This window comes from Equus przewalskii, chromosome 4, assembly GCF_037783145.1.
Source record: "Equus przewalskii isolate Varuska chromosome 4, EquPr2, whole genome shotgun sequence".
NCBI classification, from domain to species: domain Eukaryota; kingdom Metazoa; phylum Chordata; class Mammalia; order Perissodactyla; family Equidae; genus Equus; species Equus przewalskii.
In genome coordinates this window covers 16,986,098-17,005,870 of record NC_091834.1, presented here as the reverse complement: position 1 = coordinate 17,005,870, position 19,773 = coordinate 16,986,098, and positions in this window count along the sequence as shown.

Below are 19,773 nucleotides of genomic sequence, written 5' to 3'. Positions count from 1 at the left end.
TAATTTCAGATCAAGAACAAATAATTTTTAGTGTAAGTATGTCCCATGCAATATTTGGGACGTACTTATACTAATTTTGTTTTTGCCGTTCTTGTCTGAAATTCAAATTTAACTGGGTGTCCTTGTCCTGTGTTTTATCTGGCAATCCTGCTATATCAATGAGATGAGCAAAGACCAGCCCAGGTCCAGGAGAGAGATTTTAGCTGAGCAAAGGATCTGCATGAATATGATGGAGAACACAAACGATAACCTCATAACCTGCCGGACTCCCAAGTGCCACTGTGGGCGGGCAGTTCACGTACCCAAATCTAGAACTGCTGCTTCATATATGTGTGGGGGTGTGGTGTGACTGCAGTGTGCATCTGTGTGTATGTGTGTGTGCTGTGTGTTGCTTCTATGTTAGTATGTGTGTGTGATATGTGTGTATGTTAGTCTGTGTGTGGTGTGTACAGGTGTGTGCCTGTGTGGTGTGCACATGCCTGTGTGTATGTGTGCTTGCACATCTACTGTGGTCTGGGGGTGTGAGGCAGTGTAGGGTTCAGCTAACCCAGACAAGAAAAAGCCACGTGGGTGCCAAGTTCTCTTAAAGATTCAGCTTCCTACGCTGGGTCAGCCTGAGTCCGGACAGCTTGGCTCTCCTTGTAGCCACACAACAGGGCTCAGACAGTTCTGGGACTGGGCCAGGGTGACAAGGACAAAAGTCTTAGCAGAGAGTGATTGAATCTACACGCTCAGCTCACAAGGACATACGATGTTTGCCACGGCTGTTGATATAAACACCCATGCTTACAAGAGATGACAGACGATATGTGGGAATCTGACAAATTTCCATTTCTCCCTCTGGGGAAGCTGGTGGACACTTAGCCTGGAGATATCCCCCTCTAGCTGCAGACCCTGCTTTAGTGGAGATTTTGCTGATCGTCGGAGCCCCGAGCAGCTCATAGCCCACGCCTTTGTATCACGAATCTCATGATCCGGTCTTTGCTTCTGTACCTGGTGAAAATTAGAATGGAAGTGTTTGGTGCTTTTAAAAGGGTATCCAGTGCAGGAAGCAGGTCCGTCCCTGCTCTTGACGTTCAAGCTGGACAACCCTGTTTTCTCCTTATCGACAAGGTTGTTGGGAGGATTAAGTAAGTTCACACTTAATTCTTACAACAAGGCCTGATGCCTGGGAAGAGCTTTTCACGAATAGGTGTCCCTTTCAGCAGGACCTCAGCTGGCCTCGTGGTCAGGCCCAGAGGCTGGGCAAGGCTGTCACTGCTCTGGTTTCCCTCTGACTGAGTTCCTTTTGTCCCCTACCATTCTGTAGGTCTCTGGTTCTAAGAGTGATTCCAGAGCACTCCAACAATTTTGACTGTATAGTCTCAGATGGGGCCCAGGCCACAGCACATTGTAAAAGCTCTGCGGGTAATTCTATTAGTCAACAAGAGTGAGAAACACAGGTCTGGAAAAGACGTTGATTTGGGAACAGAAATGTCGACACAAATAATCCATAACCAATCTATAAATCAAAATTAGGGTGAGTTTATTATGAGCCAGGTCTGAGGATTATAGCCTGGGGGGCTTCCTTCCCCAAGGAAGGAAAGCACACCCAAGAAGTGGGGTATACAGAGTGGTTATATACTGTATTGGAACAAAGAGCATCTGTCACACATGACAGGAATATCTCGTTTATTACTGTTGCAAGATGCTTACCTGGCACAGAAGCTCAGTGATCACAAGATGAGGAGAGCAGGTCGGTAATTAATCCTTAGTTTCTAGGAAGAGATGCTTATCCTTGAGGAACTACCAATATGGGGAGAAGCTACATCCCTATCTTTAAGGGCATCATTCTTGTCTTTGGAACATAGTAAATGTTTAACGCATACGTACAATGCATGCTCAACAGACCGTGTCAGGCCCTTTTGGAAAAATAAGGTTGGGCTTAATTAGTTTTAAATCAAACAGCTTCCTCATGTACTCCAATACGTCCTGTTGCTTTTCATTTATTCATGAGAACATACTTCATTCATACGAAGATGGAAGTGATTCCCTCACACTTAATCTGTATGAACAAGGACTCCCTCACCACAGACACCTTCTTCACCAGAGATCAACCCGTCTTTCACCTGCCATTGTAACAGGCCAATTTTAGCTGAAACTGTCTTAGGGAATGACTTGGAGTCAGTCCCCTGACAGCCTTCTAAGACCTCCCCAGACATTGGTCTAGAAAAAGCACCTATCACAGGATCCATGGCACGTTTTGACTTGATCTCTTGGGGTAGAGATCTATTGTTAATGGATTGTTAGCATCAATTTATCGATTTTTAAGCTTTGAGGCAGACCTACGTGTATTTCTCTTCTTCTTCCAAGTCTTTAACTTTCCATAAAATGGCACACACCCGGGATGATTCCACGTACCATATCCTCACAGTTTACTTTGACAACTGAGACCCAAGCTGACTGTTCTCAAAGAAGTGGTTGGGCCAGGATGGGGCAAGAGGGCAGGATGACAGCGTTGCTCCGGGGCCAAGGTCAAGGGCAGAAGACTGGAAAGCTTTCAACGAAACTTATCAGCAGAGACTGGAACTCCTAACCAGCTTTTCATACCTGCTTAGGGGGAAACAGCACTGTTGCAGAGACTTCAGAATTAAGCAATTCCTTATAATGAACCACAGATGTTTCTCCTAGAGGAATGGCGGGAGGGACTGAGCCCTTAACCATTTCACATGCACGCGTTTATAGCCAATACAAATCATATGTTTTAAATATTTAAGTAGTTTCAACAGAAACTGTATTAACTAGACAAACACAAAACCAGAGTTTATTATGGTTTACAAAAAGAAACTCTTAAAAACAATTACACTTATTATACTTGGTTATTTTTAGACCAATGCCATATTCAAATCATCAATTTAAAATGATCTGTTTACAACTGTACTGGTGCTAATGGTCTTTGACGCCCGGGGGAGAAGGTGCGGCTGGGGTGAGAAGGAAGGACCCACATCCTAAGGGTAGTGGGGGCGGGCGAGGAAGCACGTGGGAGGGAGTTTTTTGGTATTGCCCCAGCACACTGTCCCCTGAGGTTTTGCCAAGTTAGCGATAAATGTTTTGCTGTCCTTTAAAATTCATGAACACATTTGACACCCACTGCCCCTTGTTTTTGTGGGAAAATTAAGATCTCGATCCTTCTTTCCATTTGAAAGATGAGAAAACCACACACAGCGAGAGCCCATTTCTCACCCCTCCTTGGATCAGCCTAGTTCTGGGATTTGCTCTTTCCAGTCCCATCTCAGGGCAAGGTCAGAGTAGGCATATCATGACGTGTCTAACTTTGGGATGAGAATAGAATCATCTGGAAAAATGCTCAGGCCCACCCCAGATCAAATAACTCAGAATCCCAGGCAGAGCCAGTGACCAACAAGAAGGCAGGAGAGAGGCCTGGAACGGATCCCCTCGAAAGCACCTTCAGATAGAACACGGCCCTGCGACATCCCCATCCTGGACTTTTGGCCTCCAAGACTGCAAGACAGTACACTTCTGTCGTGGAAGCCACCCAGTTTGTGGTGCTTTGTTACGGCAGCCCTAGCAGACTTACACAGGCGGAAAGACGGGTCTGCCTGCAGCACGTCAGCTGCTGCCTGGCCCTGTGGCCCCTAGAGCCACGTGGACCCGGGGTTTTAAGTGGCAGAGAGTGTGGTTCCCACTGGTCTGTTAACCAGGGTCTCCCAAAATCCAGCCAGCAGGTGAGGCTCAGGGAAGACAGATAAGGAAGGGCCCTCCCCATGCGCCTCCAAGCTGGGCATTCGTCGGCCTTCCTGTAGGGTTCAGAGCTCGGGAAGCTGCGTATGGTTGTCCTGTAAACTTTGCCTCAGAATCACCCTCACTGAGGCTTAGCCCAGTGTGAGGACCTGGCCTGTCTTCAAGGACCATCCTGCAAACATCTGAAAACTGCTCTTGCCTTTGTCGTAAAGCTCACGTCCTTGTAGAAGGTCCCTTGTGATAAGTTCTCCAGAGACTGAAATACCAGAAAAAGGTTATCTCCTCTTAAGGAATCCCTGTGTTGCCTTCTATCAAATGGTGACAGTGTCGGGACCTACAGCTTTGCCAAACTCCCTGGTTAGGAATACCGCAGCCGAAGTTCACCTCCCGTCCAAAGCATCTTCACCTGTGGCCTTGAACCTCCCTCTGCCTCTGTGAGACTTCCACACCCTTCTTATTGAAAAGCCTCAAGATAGCCAGGGGCTTTATTCAAAAGCACCTTGGGGCCGGCCCGGTGGCGCAGTGGTTAAGTTCGCACGTTCCACTTCTCGGTGGCCTGGGGTTTCCCGGTTCGGATCCCGGCTGCGGACATGGCACCGCTTGGCATGCCATGCTGTGGTAGGCGTCCCCACATATAAAAACAGTAGAGGAAGATGGGCACGGGTGTTAGCTCAGGGCCAGTCTTCCTCAGCAAAAAGAGGAGGACTGGCAGTGGTTAGCTCAGGGCTAATCTTCCTCAAAAAAAAAAGTACCTCAAACATCACAGGTATATACTGTCAATAGTAATTTATCAATCCCCAAATGTACTGAGACAATTTAGCAAAATTATATCTTTCCACCTGTTTCCTGTGATGTCATTTCATTAAACGAAGCATGACTCATGTAACAGTCATTGTGCAAAATTCATTTTCTTCTGATAACACACTTCAGAACTAGCTCTAGTTGCTGTTAATGGCAGAAGTTACCGGCCTGTCCTTTATTATTATCTGTAAGAGAGATAGAACCTGTGAATAAATTGACTCAGTGTTGCCTCCGCTTCTGTTTTTTCAGGAGACAGATGGACATAGTTGATACCAGGCAGCAGCGGCTGTGTCGTTTGGTGACATGGAGAATTCTCGGCCTGGAGGTGTAGGGGTTTCGTGGTGAACAGGAGCTGAAAGTCTTTTGTGGAAAGCCTATGACTGAAGGGGAGGCAGCAAAGGGCTATGTCTTGTTTGTTGTCCAATTTTGAAATATTTCTGTTTCAGGGTATCACTGGTTGCTATTTGGCTTGCTTGATGAAATCTTTTTCCTGATCAGCTGGGTTGCACGTATACTAATTGGAGAGTTTGGGGCCTTTATTTTGATAAAAGCCGCCCATGTGATGTTTGAAGAGAGAGGGGTCCTCTCTCAGCTTCCCTCACTGTAACTTGGCTCCCGGTAATTCCTGGAGAAAAAAAGTGCAGACTTTGGGCAAAACAAGGGGTGAGACCTCAGCCCGGCCCATACGTGGCTGACCTCAGCTAATGACCTCTCAGCCTTGGTTTCAGTTTCTCCATGTGGTTTTCACAAGAATGAAATGAAATGCCACCGTAAAGTGTTCTTGTCCTCACGAAGCCTGGCATGATCCGCCTCCTTTCCCCCGCCCTCTTCTTCCCCGTGACTAGGACAATCTGCCAGAAGGACCATAAAGCATGGCCAGCATGCAGCCCTGGGCGCCCCTCCTCAGTGGGGCTGTGATGGTGGAGGCCTCTGAAAGGAGTTGTCATGCTCTCTCTTCCGGTTGTTCTATGAGTGGTGTGCAGGTTCTCTCTCTTCCCAGGTGGTGGACTGAGCCATAGTGACAACTTGAGTTCCAACAACCTTGCTCACTTGCTGTGCTTGGCCTTCAGAAGGCTGCAATATATTCCTCCAGATTCTCCTGGGCAGCCCTGAGGTTGCTTGCCCACCTGCTGTTATCTACAAATAAATTGCTGGCCTGTAGGGAACTGTGAATGGCACCGGCCCCACCTGCACTGATTTCATGCACAGCTCTGTGCACATTGTTCCCCTCTCTAGGGCCTGAGTTTTACCATTAATATGTGGGGAAGGGGATAATTATACTCTTTCCTTTTGTTTCTGAAGATCTAGTATTTATCACCTGTCTGTAGACACCAAAGCTTGTTTGTATGGGTGTTCTTCTATCTCAGGCATGATGGTGGTTGGGTTTGCACTAATCTACAGGAAACTGGGTCCCTCGTGACACACCGATCTTCCATGTGGGAGTAAGGGCTGATCTGGGAGGGTTGCACCAATGAGCTGTACCCCTAGAGCCATTTGTCTGGTGCACTGACCAATGGGCCCCCTTTGATGAACAGCAGCTGCCAGGCACATATGAGTCATAGAAATTGTGCTCTGTGGCTCTCTGCTATGCCAGAGAATAGAATGCCAACCTCAGAGCCAGGTGACTTGGGCTGGGACTTCCGCCTCACCAGTTCACTAGCCGTTTGCTTTTGGAAAGATTAATATCTCTCTTTGAATCAGCTTCTGCACCTATATTATGGGGAAAACAACACAATAGTGTGTCAGGTTGCTGTGAAGAGGGTCATTGAAGTGTGGGAATGCTCGGATCTTGCAGGCAGTCACTCAGCATGTAGTCTCTTCTCTTCAGTGAAGCTGGGTCTCCAGGTTGATAGTTTCGCCGTGGCCACTAAGACCCCAAACCTACTCCCTATGTCTTCATCCTCGTTGCTCCTAAAATGAAAAATCAGCTCTCAATGATTGGTCTTCTGGCTGCATGATAAGGTCAGATCACTGTGGAAGAAGATATGCCAGAAAATCTGGGTTACAATGCGAGGTCTTTCAAGAAATTTTGGAGCAACTTTGCAAAATTGCTTTCTCTCTTGGATTATTTTTTTCTCAAAGAGAGTGTATTGGACGGTGGAGGCATGGAGGGAGGTAGATTGCAGGATATTCTAGGACACTGTTATTCAAATGATTTTTTTTTTTTACTTTTGTGATGAAAAATTTCAAAGTCAAAGTAGTAATATCAACAAATCCCCATATATGCATCATCTATGGTCACAAAATATCAATAATTTGTCATAATTTTTATAGATTGCACTTCCCCATCTTATAACTGGAGTATGATTCCATTTTGCCTGCAAAATGATAGGGACATTTTTCGTAACCATGAAGTGATTACCACACCTTACAAATTGAAGGGCACTTTCTTAATGTCATTGAGTACATGGGCTACTCTCGTGTTTCTCCAAGTCTGTCCAAAATGGCCTTTTACCATTGGTTTGCTCAAGTCGAAATCCCTCCCTTTTTCTCTCCCTCCCTCCTGGCATTAAGTTGTTGAAGACACCTGAGCATCTTCTGCAGGAGGGCCCACATTCTAACGTGGTTAATATCTTCCTCGTGGTCTCAGTTTAACTTGTTCACTTGTCTGCCATTTCCTGTGGCTTGGAAGTTAGACTCCCTGTGACATGATCATTAACTGAATCACATATTTCATCTGAGGCTGCAGAATGGTTATTTTCTGATTCAGTCTTTCCTTCTGTGTTGTTCAGGTGGAATTTTTCTCTAGAGTTGAATTTTCCCTCATCCACTATGGTTATTGGGAGATCCAGAAATACAGTTCATATCAGATAGACAGGTGGGATGCTTTGTCCTTTTTCTTTATTAGTTTGCTGAGCCCCGATGACCTCCAGTGGTGTCCAGTGGGTTATCCCTTTATTTTGTATCATGGATTCATGGATTTTTATATATTTGACATATTTTAACCACTAATAGTCATTATTCTTTTTATTGCTCAAATTATCTCATTTTGAGCATGTACTAGCCTGGGTTCTCCAGAAAAACAGAACGAATAGGATATATAATATAAATACAAAAATAATATATATAATATTATATATTTATGTATTATAATACAAATACATATAATAAAAATATAAATTTGCCCTAAGGAATTGGCTGACACATTTATGGAGGCCGAGAAGTCCCAGACCTGATTGACAAGCTGGAGATGCAAGAGAGCCGAAGGGGTAGTTCTAGTCTGAGGACAACAGCTGGGAACCAGAAGAGCTTGTGGTCTAAGTTCCAGGTGGAATCTGAGCCCAAAGTCGGAAGATCAGTGTGCCAGCCTGAAAACAGTCAGGCAGAGAGAAAGTATTCTCTCCTAGCCTTTCATTCTATTCAGGCCTTCCAAAGACTGGATGATGCCCGCCCACACAGGGGGGAGGGGAGGCCATCTGCTTCACTCAGTCTGAACCAAATGTTAATCTCCAGAAGCACCCTCCCAGCTGCACCCAGAGTGATGTTTGACCAAATGTCTGGGTGCTCTCTGTTCCAGTCAGGTCGACAAGTAAGTTCACTGTCACAGAGCACATGAGAGTCCCTTCAAGCTGATTCCTTTGTTCTCTGGTCCTGGATAGTGCCCTAGTTTATTCCCAGAAAAGGTGCCCCAGGGTCATTTTGAATCTTTCTAGAACCTGGAATTAGTCACTTCTACTTTCACAGTTTTACACAAAATGGACTCAATTTCTTTCCCCCTCATCGTTTCTAAACTTAGGAATTTGCGTTCTCTCTTTTATAAAAAGTTCAGCCATGTATTACAGTAGCCCCCCCCTTCTCTGTGGGAGATATGTCCCAAGACCCCCACTGGATGCCTGAAACCTCGGATGGTACCGAGCCCTACATATACTGTTTCTTCCTCCACATACATACCTATGATAAAGCTTAATTTATAAATTAAGCAGAGTAAGAGATTAACAACAATAACTTCTCTTTGGCATACCCAAATTGCCAGCATTACTACTCTTGTGCTTTGGGGCCATTATTAAGTAAAATAATAAAAATAAATAAAAATAAAAATAAAAAAAAGTAAGAGTTACTTGAGCACAACCACTGTGATACCACCACAGTTGATCTGGGATAAACTCAATGGCTAAGAAGTGACTAATGAACGGGTAGTACATACAGATGGAAAGAAGGATGGTTCGTGCTCCTGGCAGGATGCAGCGGGATGGTGCAAGATTTCATCACACCATTCAGAACAGCCAGCAATTTATAATTTGTAAATTTTTTATTTCTGGAATTTTCCATTTAATATTTTAAGACTGGTTAATTACAAGTAACTGAAACTGCAAAAAGCAAAACCACGGACAAGGGGGGACTACTGTATTTTATTTTGCTGACTTTTTGCAAACCCCACCTATAGTATTTTTCAATTTTTTATGGTTGCTTTCTTCTGCTTTCTTTCTATTTATTAAACTTTCTTAGATTTTTGAATTTAACGTTTTTGTTCCTATCGATATAGGCATTTAATGCAATGAATTTTCCTCTGCTTTAGCTGTATCACACAGATTATGATTTGTCTTGTTTTCAATATGCTTATTTTCTAGATATGCTGCAGTTTCATACTATTCATTGCTTTTAGTGTTTGACCCAAGAGTTTTTTTCTTTTTTTTTAGGATTGACACCTGAGTTGACATCTGTTGCCAATCTTTTTTTTCCTTTTTTTTCTTCTTCTTCTTCTCCCCAAAGCCCCCCAGTACATAGTTGTATATTCTAGTTGCAAGTCCTTCTGGTTGTGCTATGTGGGACACCACCTCAACGTGGCCTGATGAGCAGTGCCATGTCGGCACCCAGCATCCGAACCAGTGAAACCCTGGGCCGCCCAAGTGGAGCACACGAACGTAACCGCTTGGCCACAGGGCCAGCCTGACCCAACAGATTTTAATAGAGAGTTTTTAACTTCCAGCTAAGGAAAACTTTGTACGTGTGTGTGTTTTATTGATTCCTACTTGTCTCAGGTCAGGTTTCCTCTAAAGCAGACCCTGTGACAAGGGATTTAGGAGCAAGTCATATATTTGGAAGGTGATCCCAAGAAGCACAGCGAAGGAGGGGAGGTGGCGCAGGGCGACTGTGTTACTGTTCCAAGTAAACAGGCTCCTTCCATTGGGCCCCCTCTGCGTGATTCTGAGAATGCACTTCAGAACGGCTCCTCCTCACCTGCCCTGGTGAGAAGCTGGGACAGTCATCCACCACTGTGGCTCTCATAGGATGAAGGTTCCTGCAGAGGCACCTGCAGCCTGCCCCGCCCGCTGGCCGAGGGAGCTCCCTCATCCAGTGAGGGCTTCAAGCAGGGAGGAAAGGAAGATCGGAGGCACATGGGACACCTGTCTGCTGGTGACCTCCTGTGCAAACCAAGCGGTCTGGGTGACTGTGTCCATAGCATCCAAGTTTTAGTTGACTGTGTCAGACATGCTGACTGTACTATTTCTCTTCCATTTTCCCTTCTTTTAAAAAAAATATTATTAAGGAATTTCAACTTTTGAAAATGCAGCATATGCACTGAAAAATTCTATATTATCTGATAATAGATTTTAATAAATATCTATTAGATATACTTTATTGGTTACATTTTTATGTCTCTTCTGTATACTCATTTAAAAGTGTTTTATTTGTTTATTTTATCTTTCTAGGACTGGGAGAAGTGTGCTAAAATCTCCTATTATTAGCACATTTCTATCTGTCTCTTTCTACTTCTATCACTTGAAATCTTTACTTTGTTGATGTTTTATTAGGTGGGTAGATCTTAATAACTTACATGTCCATTGTGAATCATGCTCTTTAGAATGACTAGGTTCACTCATTGTCTCCCTGTTTTTGAACATTTTATTTTGCAATAATTATAGATTCACAGGAGGTTGGAATGGTAGTACAGAGAGACCCCACATACTGTTCACTGAGCTTCCTCCATGGTAACTGCAGTACAGTGTTGACACCAAGGAAGTGACATCAATACAATGTGTGTGTGGTCCTAGGTCATTTTATCACATGCATAGATTCATGTAACCACCACCACAATAGAAACACAGAACAGTTCTGTCGCCACAAAGATCTCCCTAACGTAAACTGTGGACTATGGGTGATAATTATGTGTTATTGTAGGTTCATCAATTGGAACAAATGTCCCACTCTGGTGGGGATGTTGATAATGGGGGAGGCTATGCATGTGTGTGTGTGAAGGGGGTGGGTAGGGGGTATAAGAGAAATCTCTATACTTTCCACTCAACTTTGCTGTGACCCTAAAAATTCTCTACAGAAAAAAAAAAGTCTATTAAAAATTATTCTGTTTGGGAGTCAAACAATAACAGGCATGACCTAGAACCGACCTGTGATCTACAGTTTGCTGGCCTCTGCTCTTTACCTATTAATTTCTCTGGAGGAGTTTTCTGTTTCTCTTTTTTAAACTTCCAACGTGTTTTTCTCTGATTTTTTTTCCCGTTTCTTTTCTTCTTCTTGTACTCTGTTTCTTGTGTTGTTTAAGTCTGCCTGGGCTGCCATAATGAAACACATTAACTGGGTGGCTTAAACGTCAGACATTTGTTTCTCACAGTTCTGGAGGCTGGAGGCCAAGACCAAGGTGATGCAAGACAAGTTTCGCTCTGAGGCCTCTTCTCTTGGCTTGAAGGCGGCCATCACATTGCGGTGTCCTCATATGGCAAAGAGAGAGGAAGCTCTCTGGTGTCTCTTCATAAGGGCACTAATCCCATTGGACCAGGGTCCCACCCTAATGACCTCATCCAACCCTAATTTTCTCCCAAAGGCCCCGTCTCCAAACACCATCACATTGGGGGTTAAGGCTTCAATACATGCATTTTTGTGAAACACAAACTTTCAGTCCATACACATGGTATATATTTCTCTTGAGTTTTCAGGATGGTAGAAGGGAAAAGAGAAGAAACATTATAGACAATTTGGGGAAACCCTGGCACTTTATCTCAGGACCTCTCCCTATTTCCAAGGTCCCCTCCAATCCCTGGAATGCCAGCACCTTCCCCCCTTTCCTGCGGAATATCTCCTGAGGTTCACATCTCCCTACTTCAAGACTAACTATGCTAATACTCAGGTTTTGTTGAACTATTTGCTAGTCTTTTCTTGTTTCTATTGAGTTGTTTTCCCTTTAGTTTCCCTGCTCTGACAGTATCTGGAACCAGATGTCTACCCCCAGCCTTCCCCCCAGTGCAGAGTGAGCCTCCCAGATCAGTAGGGATGGGACAATGCTCCAATGGCTTCAGATGTGCTCTCTTCCCATGGTTGGTCTGCAAGAGGTTTGTAAAGATCAGGACCTCTAGAACCATCAGGACCATCTGCATCACAACCTTGGGATCCAAGGCCCGGTGGCAGCTCCAGACCATTCCATGGGAGCATCTTTTTCATCAGAAATGGATGTCCTTGAGCATATCCTGGTGAAATTGAAACTAAGTGGTCTTGAGGAATCCACCCTTTGTCTTTTACACAAAGATGACGATGGGATATTAGAAAGAATGAAAATGCTTCCTCTCAAGTATTTTTTGTGTGTGGGAGTCCTAGGGAAACTTTGACGTAACTGACGGCCTTCTTTTCCTTTCTTCAAAGATATTCCTGTTTAGCAATTTCTTAAAAAAAAAATACTCTTAGTTTCTTTGTCCAAAGTAATAATAATAATCATAATAAAAACCACTATCATTTGCCCAGTGTTTACGTGTCCCACTCAGAGCTGGGTGCCTCATGTATATGACATCAGGTTTTGGTTTTGAATCCAGAGCAAAATGAATGCTCTAAAAAGCTAAACGAGATGAATTATTTTGCTCTAAGTGGGATCAGAGCTGAAAATGGGAGGCACTCATCATGATTGTCTAGGCTATAGAAGTGAAGTCAGTTTCTGGCAGGGAGTGAGGAGCGTGGGAGAGTAGTCTCTGACTCGTCTAAACTGGAACTTTCTTTAGGATGCCTTCAGCTTGGGAAGAGATTCAAATTTATTTCTTCTTATTTGATTTTTTTTTCAGACCTAATGTGATGTCAATACTCTCACCATTCCCTAAGTAACTACACACAGGATTGTATTATTTGGATAGACTGAATTATGTTTTTCAAAAATACCTCCTCATCCCATGTCTCTTCACAAAGGCGTGGGCTCTGGGAGAGGGCAGCGATCCTGGGGTTGGAAGGGCAAAGCCATAAAGAGATGCTCCTGACTTGCATCCTCTGCCAGTTTCTGGAGCCTGTGAACAAACTAAAGCTCTTCAAGGGTGCCCATATGTGCCATCCACCCTGGAGCGGGCAGCCTGACTGGACGGGTCTGCTTTCACCGGGATGCACCCACTGCTTCCCACTCTCAGTGCCCAACTGTGAGCCTCGGGGAGCTCTCCAGGATAACCCTGCCATCTGTCCTGTGGGGGCTCTGTGTCAGTAAGCTTCAGTTGTGTCACTAGGTCAACAGTTGCCTCAGCTTTTAGTTAGAGTGAAATTATAGGTGGCCCTAGTCGCAGACCTTCCTGCCATGCCCCTCCCTCCAGAGCAGAGGAGAGAACTAACTCTGAGCAGCCAGCTCAGCCCCGTGTTACATCTGGGTTTTCTGTGGCTCCTTTCTGGGATCGCCTGGCCCTTGGGAACATCAGTTGGCCGGCGGCTCCCTGCTTCTGCCTGGGAGTTGTTGTCATCTTTTGGTCCCAGGGCGAGCTGGGCTGGATGCTGTGGTTAACACACCTGAGCTTGGGCCGACTCTGCTCTCCTGTAGCCTCACACGATCAGGAATCAAGCTGAATTGCTCCCGCCCTGTCAGGGGGCTTTCTGAACAGGCAGATTTATTAAATTAACATTCTGGCCTTAGTTGTCCTGAGGCAAGAATTGAGAATGGAGATTGGAGTGAGGGGCCCCACAACCTTCTCTCTCCTCAGGACAGACAGGGTGTGACGGCAGAAGAACAGGGGGAGGTGGCAAGGGAACTGGGCACAGTCTGTAGGGTTTTGGGGTGCCCGGCCTTCTCGGGCTGAAAGAAGCCTCCTGAGCCCACAGCTTGGGGAGCCTGACTTGTCTGCCACAGAATCGCAGACTGCACAGAGAGTGGGACCCGGACTCTCCTGAGGCCACCTGCCCAGCCAGCACCGTGGAAGGTTACAGGGCAGCTTTGTCCCTCAACAACTTTGGCTTCAGGGGCCCTGCAATTCCCACTCACTCCCTCTCCCTCTCTCTCCCTCCTTCTCTCCTTACCTCTGTTTCTCTCTCTGTCTTGGTCTCTCTCTCTCTCTCTGTCCCTCTCTGTCTCACTCTCTCCCTGTCTCTATCACTTTGTCTCTCTCTCTGTCTGTATCTCTCTGTCTCTGTTTCTCTGCATCTCTGTCTCTGTCTCCATCTTTCCAGCTGAATGCTGAGGTTACACATCCCTGGGGAACTTAGCAGATATTCTCGGGTTTCTGTGGCTATACACGTATATCAACAGACATCTCTGATCTACTCTGTGCCCAACCTTCTAAAACACAGGCGGATTCTCCTGCGCCATGCAGGCTGCCACAAGTATAGTATGTGAATATACTTACAAGCTGTTGTCCAATGACCCTCAGAAAAGAGGGGTGTTCTGCTTCTGCCTTGAAATTCTAAAGAGAAAGCCAGAGGACTCACTGACGCTGATGTGGGTTTTGATAATTTAGCACTTTCCCTCTTGACGTGGTCTCCCTGTGCTGAGGTGGCCTTTGTCTAGACATGCCTGGATTGGCTGAGGCTGGAGAGATGTGAGGCAAATCGAGCTCCCTCCAGTCGAGGACAGGAGATGGTGCAACTTCAAAAAGTGTGCAGCCTGGGGGGATGAATGAAGAAAGAATGAAATGAAGAAAGACTTTTCTCTCAAAGAACCCTGAGAAGACTACTTTCCTTAAGCATGTCAAATAGGACCAGTACCTCTCCTTGACACACCAGTATGGCATTCATTTGCCCTTGCAGGGGCTTTGTCACGTGCCAGGGAAGCTGTGAGAGCAGCGGCAGGGAGAGAGTGAGTTTGATGGGGACAGGAGATGCCTGCAGCTGAGTCTCAACCTGCACTGCCGAGTCTGGTAGTTGGATGAGAAGGTGAGAATACAGAATGGGTAAGAGCAGCCTTAAGGTCCTAAAGTTGGTTCATTTTATTGCATCTGCTTGTGCACACACTGTCTCATATTTCTGGGCCAAATGTTTGAAAGGTAAATCCTTTCCACTCACCTGGAGAACTAAAGAGGAAAGAGGGAAACAAAGGGAGATGAGGATAGTGGACATGAAACAAAAGGGGGAAGAGAAGAGAAGATAGAGGAGGAAGAGGAGGCGAGAGGGAAGGAGAGAGCAGGGGACACTCGAGGGTTCTCTCTCAACCTTCCTCTTGGGAAGACGGAAGCACTGGCTTAAGCCCCCACCACAGTGAAGTAGAGTGGGTTCTCACCACCTTCGCCCCACAATTCTTTCCTTGTGGGCTATCCTCAGCTGCTGAGACTGGCTCACCACACCCACAGTTCCCATCACATTTGTAGTTGTCACTGGGGCTGTGCTTTGCCCATTCTTTTCATCTTCATACAGGAACTGCACGTCAGCATCCTCAGAGAAGTTTCTGGACCTCCTCTATCATGTTTTCCATGCTTTCAGTCTAGCTGACTGTCGGGGTCATAGATTGCTTCTTTTAAAGATCTTTCAAACAGCAAAGTTCTAGCACACTGTAGATGCTCAAAAATCTTTAAAGGATCCTGAACTAAGCGTTTATCTGACAGATTGTACTGAGATTGTCCGTTGGCTTTCTTGTCTCCTCCACTTCTGTGAGGACAATTGGAGAACAGGGACGTGTTCAAAATGATGTGTTTGTAACCTGAGTGTCCCCTATTCTTAGCACAGTTCCTGGCAGTCAGGAATAATCACAAAGTGCTGGTGGGGAAGAGACTGAGAGTGTTACTGTATTTTCTTGATTCTACTGCTCACATTTTGCTTGCATTTTAGCATATCAGAAATAAAGGTGTGCTTTATGATTGATATGTACCTTGAATGTAATTAGTTTCTTTTTGAACAGCTATTAATACACTGATGAAAACTTAAAATCAAATACTACAATCATACCTGTATAAAGAGAGGGTTGCCAGAGAAAGTTTGCATGTCGTGTACACCATGCAAATGCACCAGATAATTTACACTCTTTTGGATGCATAGTAAAATTGTATTTGTGACCATGGAATTAGTACCTATTGTGAAACTTCAGAAAAATAACAGAACTCACTTCCACCGAGGGCTAAATTCTACAGTAATTTGGCATTTATCTGACAAAAGTTATCTTTTATTGATATAAATAATGGAATGAATATCATGATCGATGGTCTATTCACCGTCTTGTTATTGCTTAATTGAGTAAAGACAACTACTGATTGTTTTCAAACTAGTATAAATGCTGAATTGCCCCAGACTCGGTGATTTCCAATGCCAAGTGCCCGAGGTAGAGATTCCAGCCTGCTGGTGGGTTTGGCATCTGGTAAATATGATGAGGAAATTGGGAGTAATGGGTAGCTGTGAATGGGGAGGCACTGTTATGCATTTGGAAGGAGAGAGAAGCCAAACCAAAGAACATTCTGCAGAATGGCTGGGAGCTCTTCAGGGAAAGAAAACATAAATGTGCTGGTTTGGGCCGGAGTTGTTTGAGGGATGTGAGATAGGAACGAACCACAGGAAAACGTGCAATGTTAAAAAAAAAAAAAAAGACCTGTAAGAGGAAGGGAAAGAACAACAATAACCACAAGACTCAAACTTGAAATGATTCCCAAAACCCATTCAAAAAGAAATCATGGTGGAAGTCAAGTCTTCCTGGGTCAAACAGGGACAACAAAATAGCACAATGAGTATTGTTCACCAGAGTCCACAGGATCTGGAGGAGGACGTGAATGCATGGAAATTCACAAGTGGAGAAAAACAAAACTAGAGCAGACCGAGGTCCATTGAAGGAAATGTCCTGAGGGGCATCACTCACAAAGAAGAGGAGACACGGCATCAGTACGTGGGATATGCCAGTGACACCAACCCCAGAGAGATCACATCTACAAGAAAGCCACAAGAGGAAGCTCAAAGACCCAAGCAAGCTGATACCATCCATGAGTCCAAGAGCAGGAGGGGTGGACAACCGAGCTTGAGGAGTGAAACCCTCGGAGGGGTTCACACCACTCACTCCTCGTGTTTGACATTGAGCAAGTTCCTCAACCTCAACCTGCTGCAGTCTCCACTTCTATGAAAGGAGACAGTGCCACCCCTGGAGGAGGCGAGCGTGCTGTGAGAATTAAATCGTCTAACTCATGGAGGTCCCTGAGGGAATTCCAGACCTGTATGTGCTGCATGGTAGCTACTAATATGATTAATAAACCAACAAGGAGAAGTAGGCAGCAGAGTCAAGATTTTTAACTCCACTAAAACTCAGATATATCAAGAAAATGTGACTTCTTTCTTTACCTTAGAACTCTTGGCATTTATTTGAAGTCCCCATTCTGTGGTTACCAGGAGAATAAAATTAATTGTCTGGTCCAATTTGACTCAATTCAAGCTTTGGTTTAAACAGAGCATTTAAAGATGTTTGGTTTGTCGTTTCAGTACAAAATGCTTAATTTCCTCAAAGTAGAATGTATTTTAAGAACATTTAATGTACATAAAAGGTGAGTGGGAAGAAAGCCATATTAGCACAAAGAAATGACACCATAGAGTAAGTCACCTGCACGAGAAGAGATGAAGCAAACCTGAAATGCTGATGAGGTTAACAAAACAAACTCTTAAATATAGGCTTCCTCTATGTTCATCTCTCAACTTCTTTAAAAGACATAAAATTACATAAAGTAAAAATTATGATGTACTGTTGGGTTTATAACATTATGAATGTAAACATGAATAATAATTATATCACAAAATGAGCTGGAGGTTAGAACCATAGAGGACGAAGTTTCTGCATTACATTGGATTAAGTTAATATAAATATGTAGTACATTTGAAGAAATTAATTTGTATATTTTAAACCATACAAAAGTTACTGTTTTGTTTTTTGTTTTTAGTGTATAATTCCACTTATGTGACATCAGAGAAGAGTAAAACTAATCTATTGTAACAGAAAACAGTGTAGTAGTTTTCTGGGGTTGAGCAGTCAAGCTTTTGACTGCAGAGAGCATGAGGAAACCTTTTGGGATGTTGGAATTGTTTTGGATGTTGAATGCAGTGGTGCTTATAAGAGGATACACAGGGGCCGGCTCTGTGGCCGAGTGGTTAAGTTCGCGCGCTCCGCTGAGGCGGCCCAGGGTTCGGATCCTGGGCGCGGACATGGCACTGCTCGTCAGGCCACGTTGAGGCGGCGTCCCACATCCCACAACTAGAAGGACATGCAACTAAGATATACAACTGTGTAAGGGGGGGGGGGGGGCGGGTTGGGGAGATAAAGCAGAGAAAAAAAAAAAGATTGGCAACAGTTGTTAGCCCAGGTGCCAATCCTTGAAAAAAAAGAGAAGATTGGCAACAGTTGTTAGCCCAGGTGCCAGTCTTTAAAAAAAAAAAAAAGAGGATATACATTTGTCAAAACTCATCAAGCTGTACAATTTAAATGAACGCATTTTATTTATTTATTTTTTTGAGGAAGATTAGCCCTGAACTAACTACTGCCAGTCCTCCTCTTTTTGCTGAGGAAGCTTGGCCCTGAGCTAACATCGTGCCCATCTTCCTCTACTTTATATGTGGGACGCCTACCACAGCATGGCGTGCCAAGCGGTGCCATGTCCGCACCCAGGATCCGAACCGGGGAACCCCAGGCCACTGAGAAGCGGAACGTGCGAACTTAACCACTGTGCCACCAGGCTGGTCCCAAAATGAACGCATTTTATTCTATGCAAATTATAACTAATAACGTTGATTTAAAAAATTATCTGAGAGAATTCTCAAGGACAGATGAAATAAAGTGGGTCCTTTCCTGGGGTTCCTTTTTGCATCTCACTGTCATGAATCTTCCATAGAAGGTATCTTGTCTAGTCTTTGTCAACTCAGGAAGCCAGAAGAGAATGCCTTAGACTGAGGGCCTAAACAACGGCAGTCCATTCCTCACAGTTCTGGAGGCTGAAGTCCCAGATCAAGGCACCAGCATGGTCAGCTCCTGGTGATGACTCTTCCTGGCTTGCAGACGGCCACCTTCTCACTGAGTCCTCTCATGGCAGAACAGTGATCTCTTCCTCTTCTTATAAGGACAGTAATCCCATCATGGGGGCCAAATATTCATGACCTTTTCTAACCCTCATCACCACCCAAAGGCCCCACCTCCTAACGTCATCCCATTGGGGATTAGCGCTTCAACATATGGATTAGGGGAGGATAAATTCAGGCCATAACAATAGGTGTAGAACAGGAGTCAGGATCTTGAGGTTCATAAGCATCATGACCAATATTCAAATCTCCTAGAAACATAATTAACACTGAGCACAGCAGATCCACAGGGGTGTGCAACTGCGTGAAAAGCTGCATTTCTTGGCCCAGGTCTCTGGGGAGAGCACCAGCGCTGCCCTGGGTGAGGGTCCAGGAAGACAGATCAGCACTGTAAAGATGTGGGCTTGGGTCCCTCCCTTCCTCCCTCTTCTTTCTTTGCCCACCTCTCTCCTTGTTCTCCTCTCCCTCTTTCCTTAGCTCATCCCTCCATTGAGCAGACACTTCTTACCTTCTTCCTCCTTTTCCTCCCCTCTTCCTCTTCCCCCTCCTCCTGCTCCTTCTTCTCCACTAGATTCAAATGCAAGATCCTCAAACTGCAAAGGCTTCTTCACATCTGGTGGTGATATTCCATGTGGAGGAAGGGAAATCCACTACTAGCAGCCCTGGGCATCTCCTGCAGGGCCAGAGAAGGCTTGGCTGTATCTGGTTGTGGAGGCAAACATTTGGCAGTCCTGCCAGCAGTGTACAAGCGTTCCACTTTCTCCACATCCTCACCATCACTTGTCATTTCCCTTTTTTTCTTTTTTTTACAGCCATCAACATTGTACTAGAAGTTCTACCTGGAGAAATTTGGCAAGAAGATGAAAAGCACACGGAATGGAAAGGGAGAAGTCAAACAACCTCCATTTGCACAATTAATGATCTAATGCAAAAAAAAATATTCTAAGGAGTCAAATAAAAATGGACTAGAAGTAATAAATGAGTTCTGCAAGGTGTCAGGATGCAAGTCACCTCACAAAAATGTATTTCATCTCCATACACCAGGAATGGTTAATGCAAACATTAAATTAAGAAAACAAT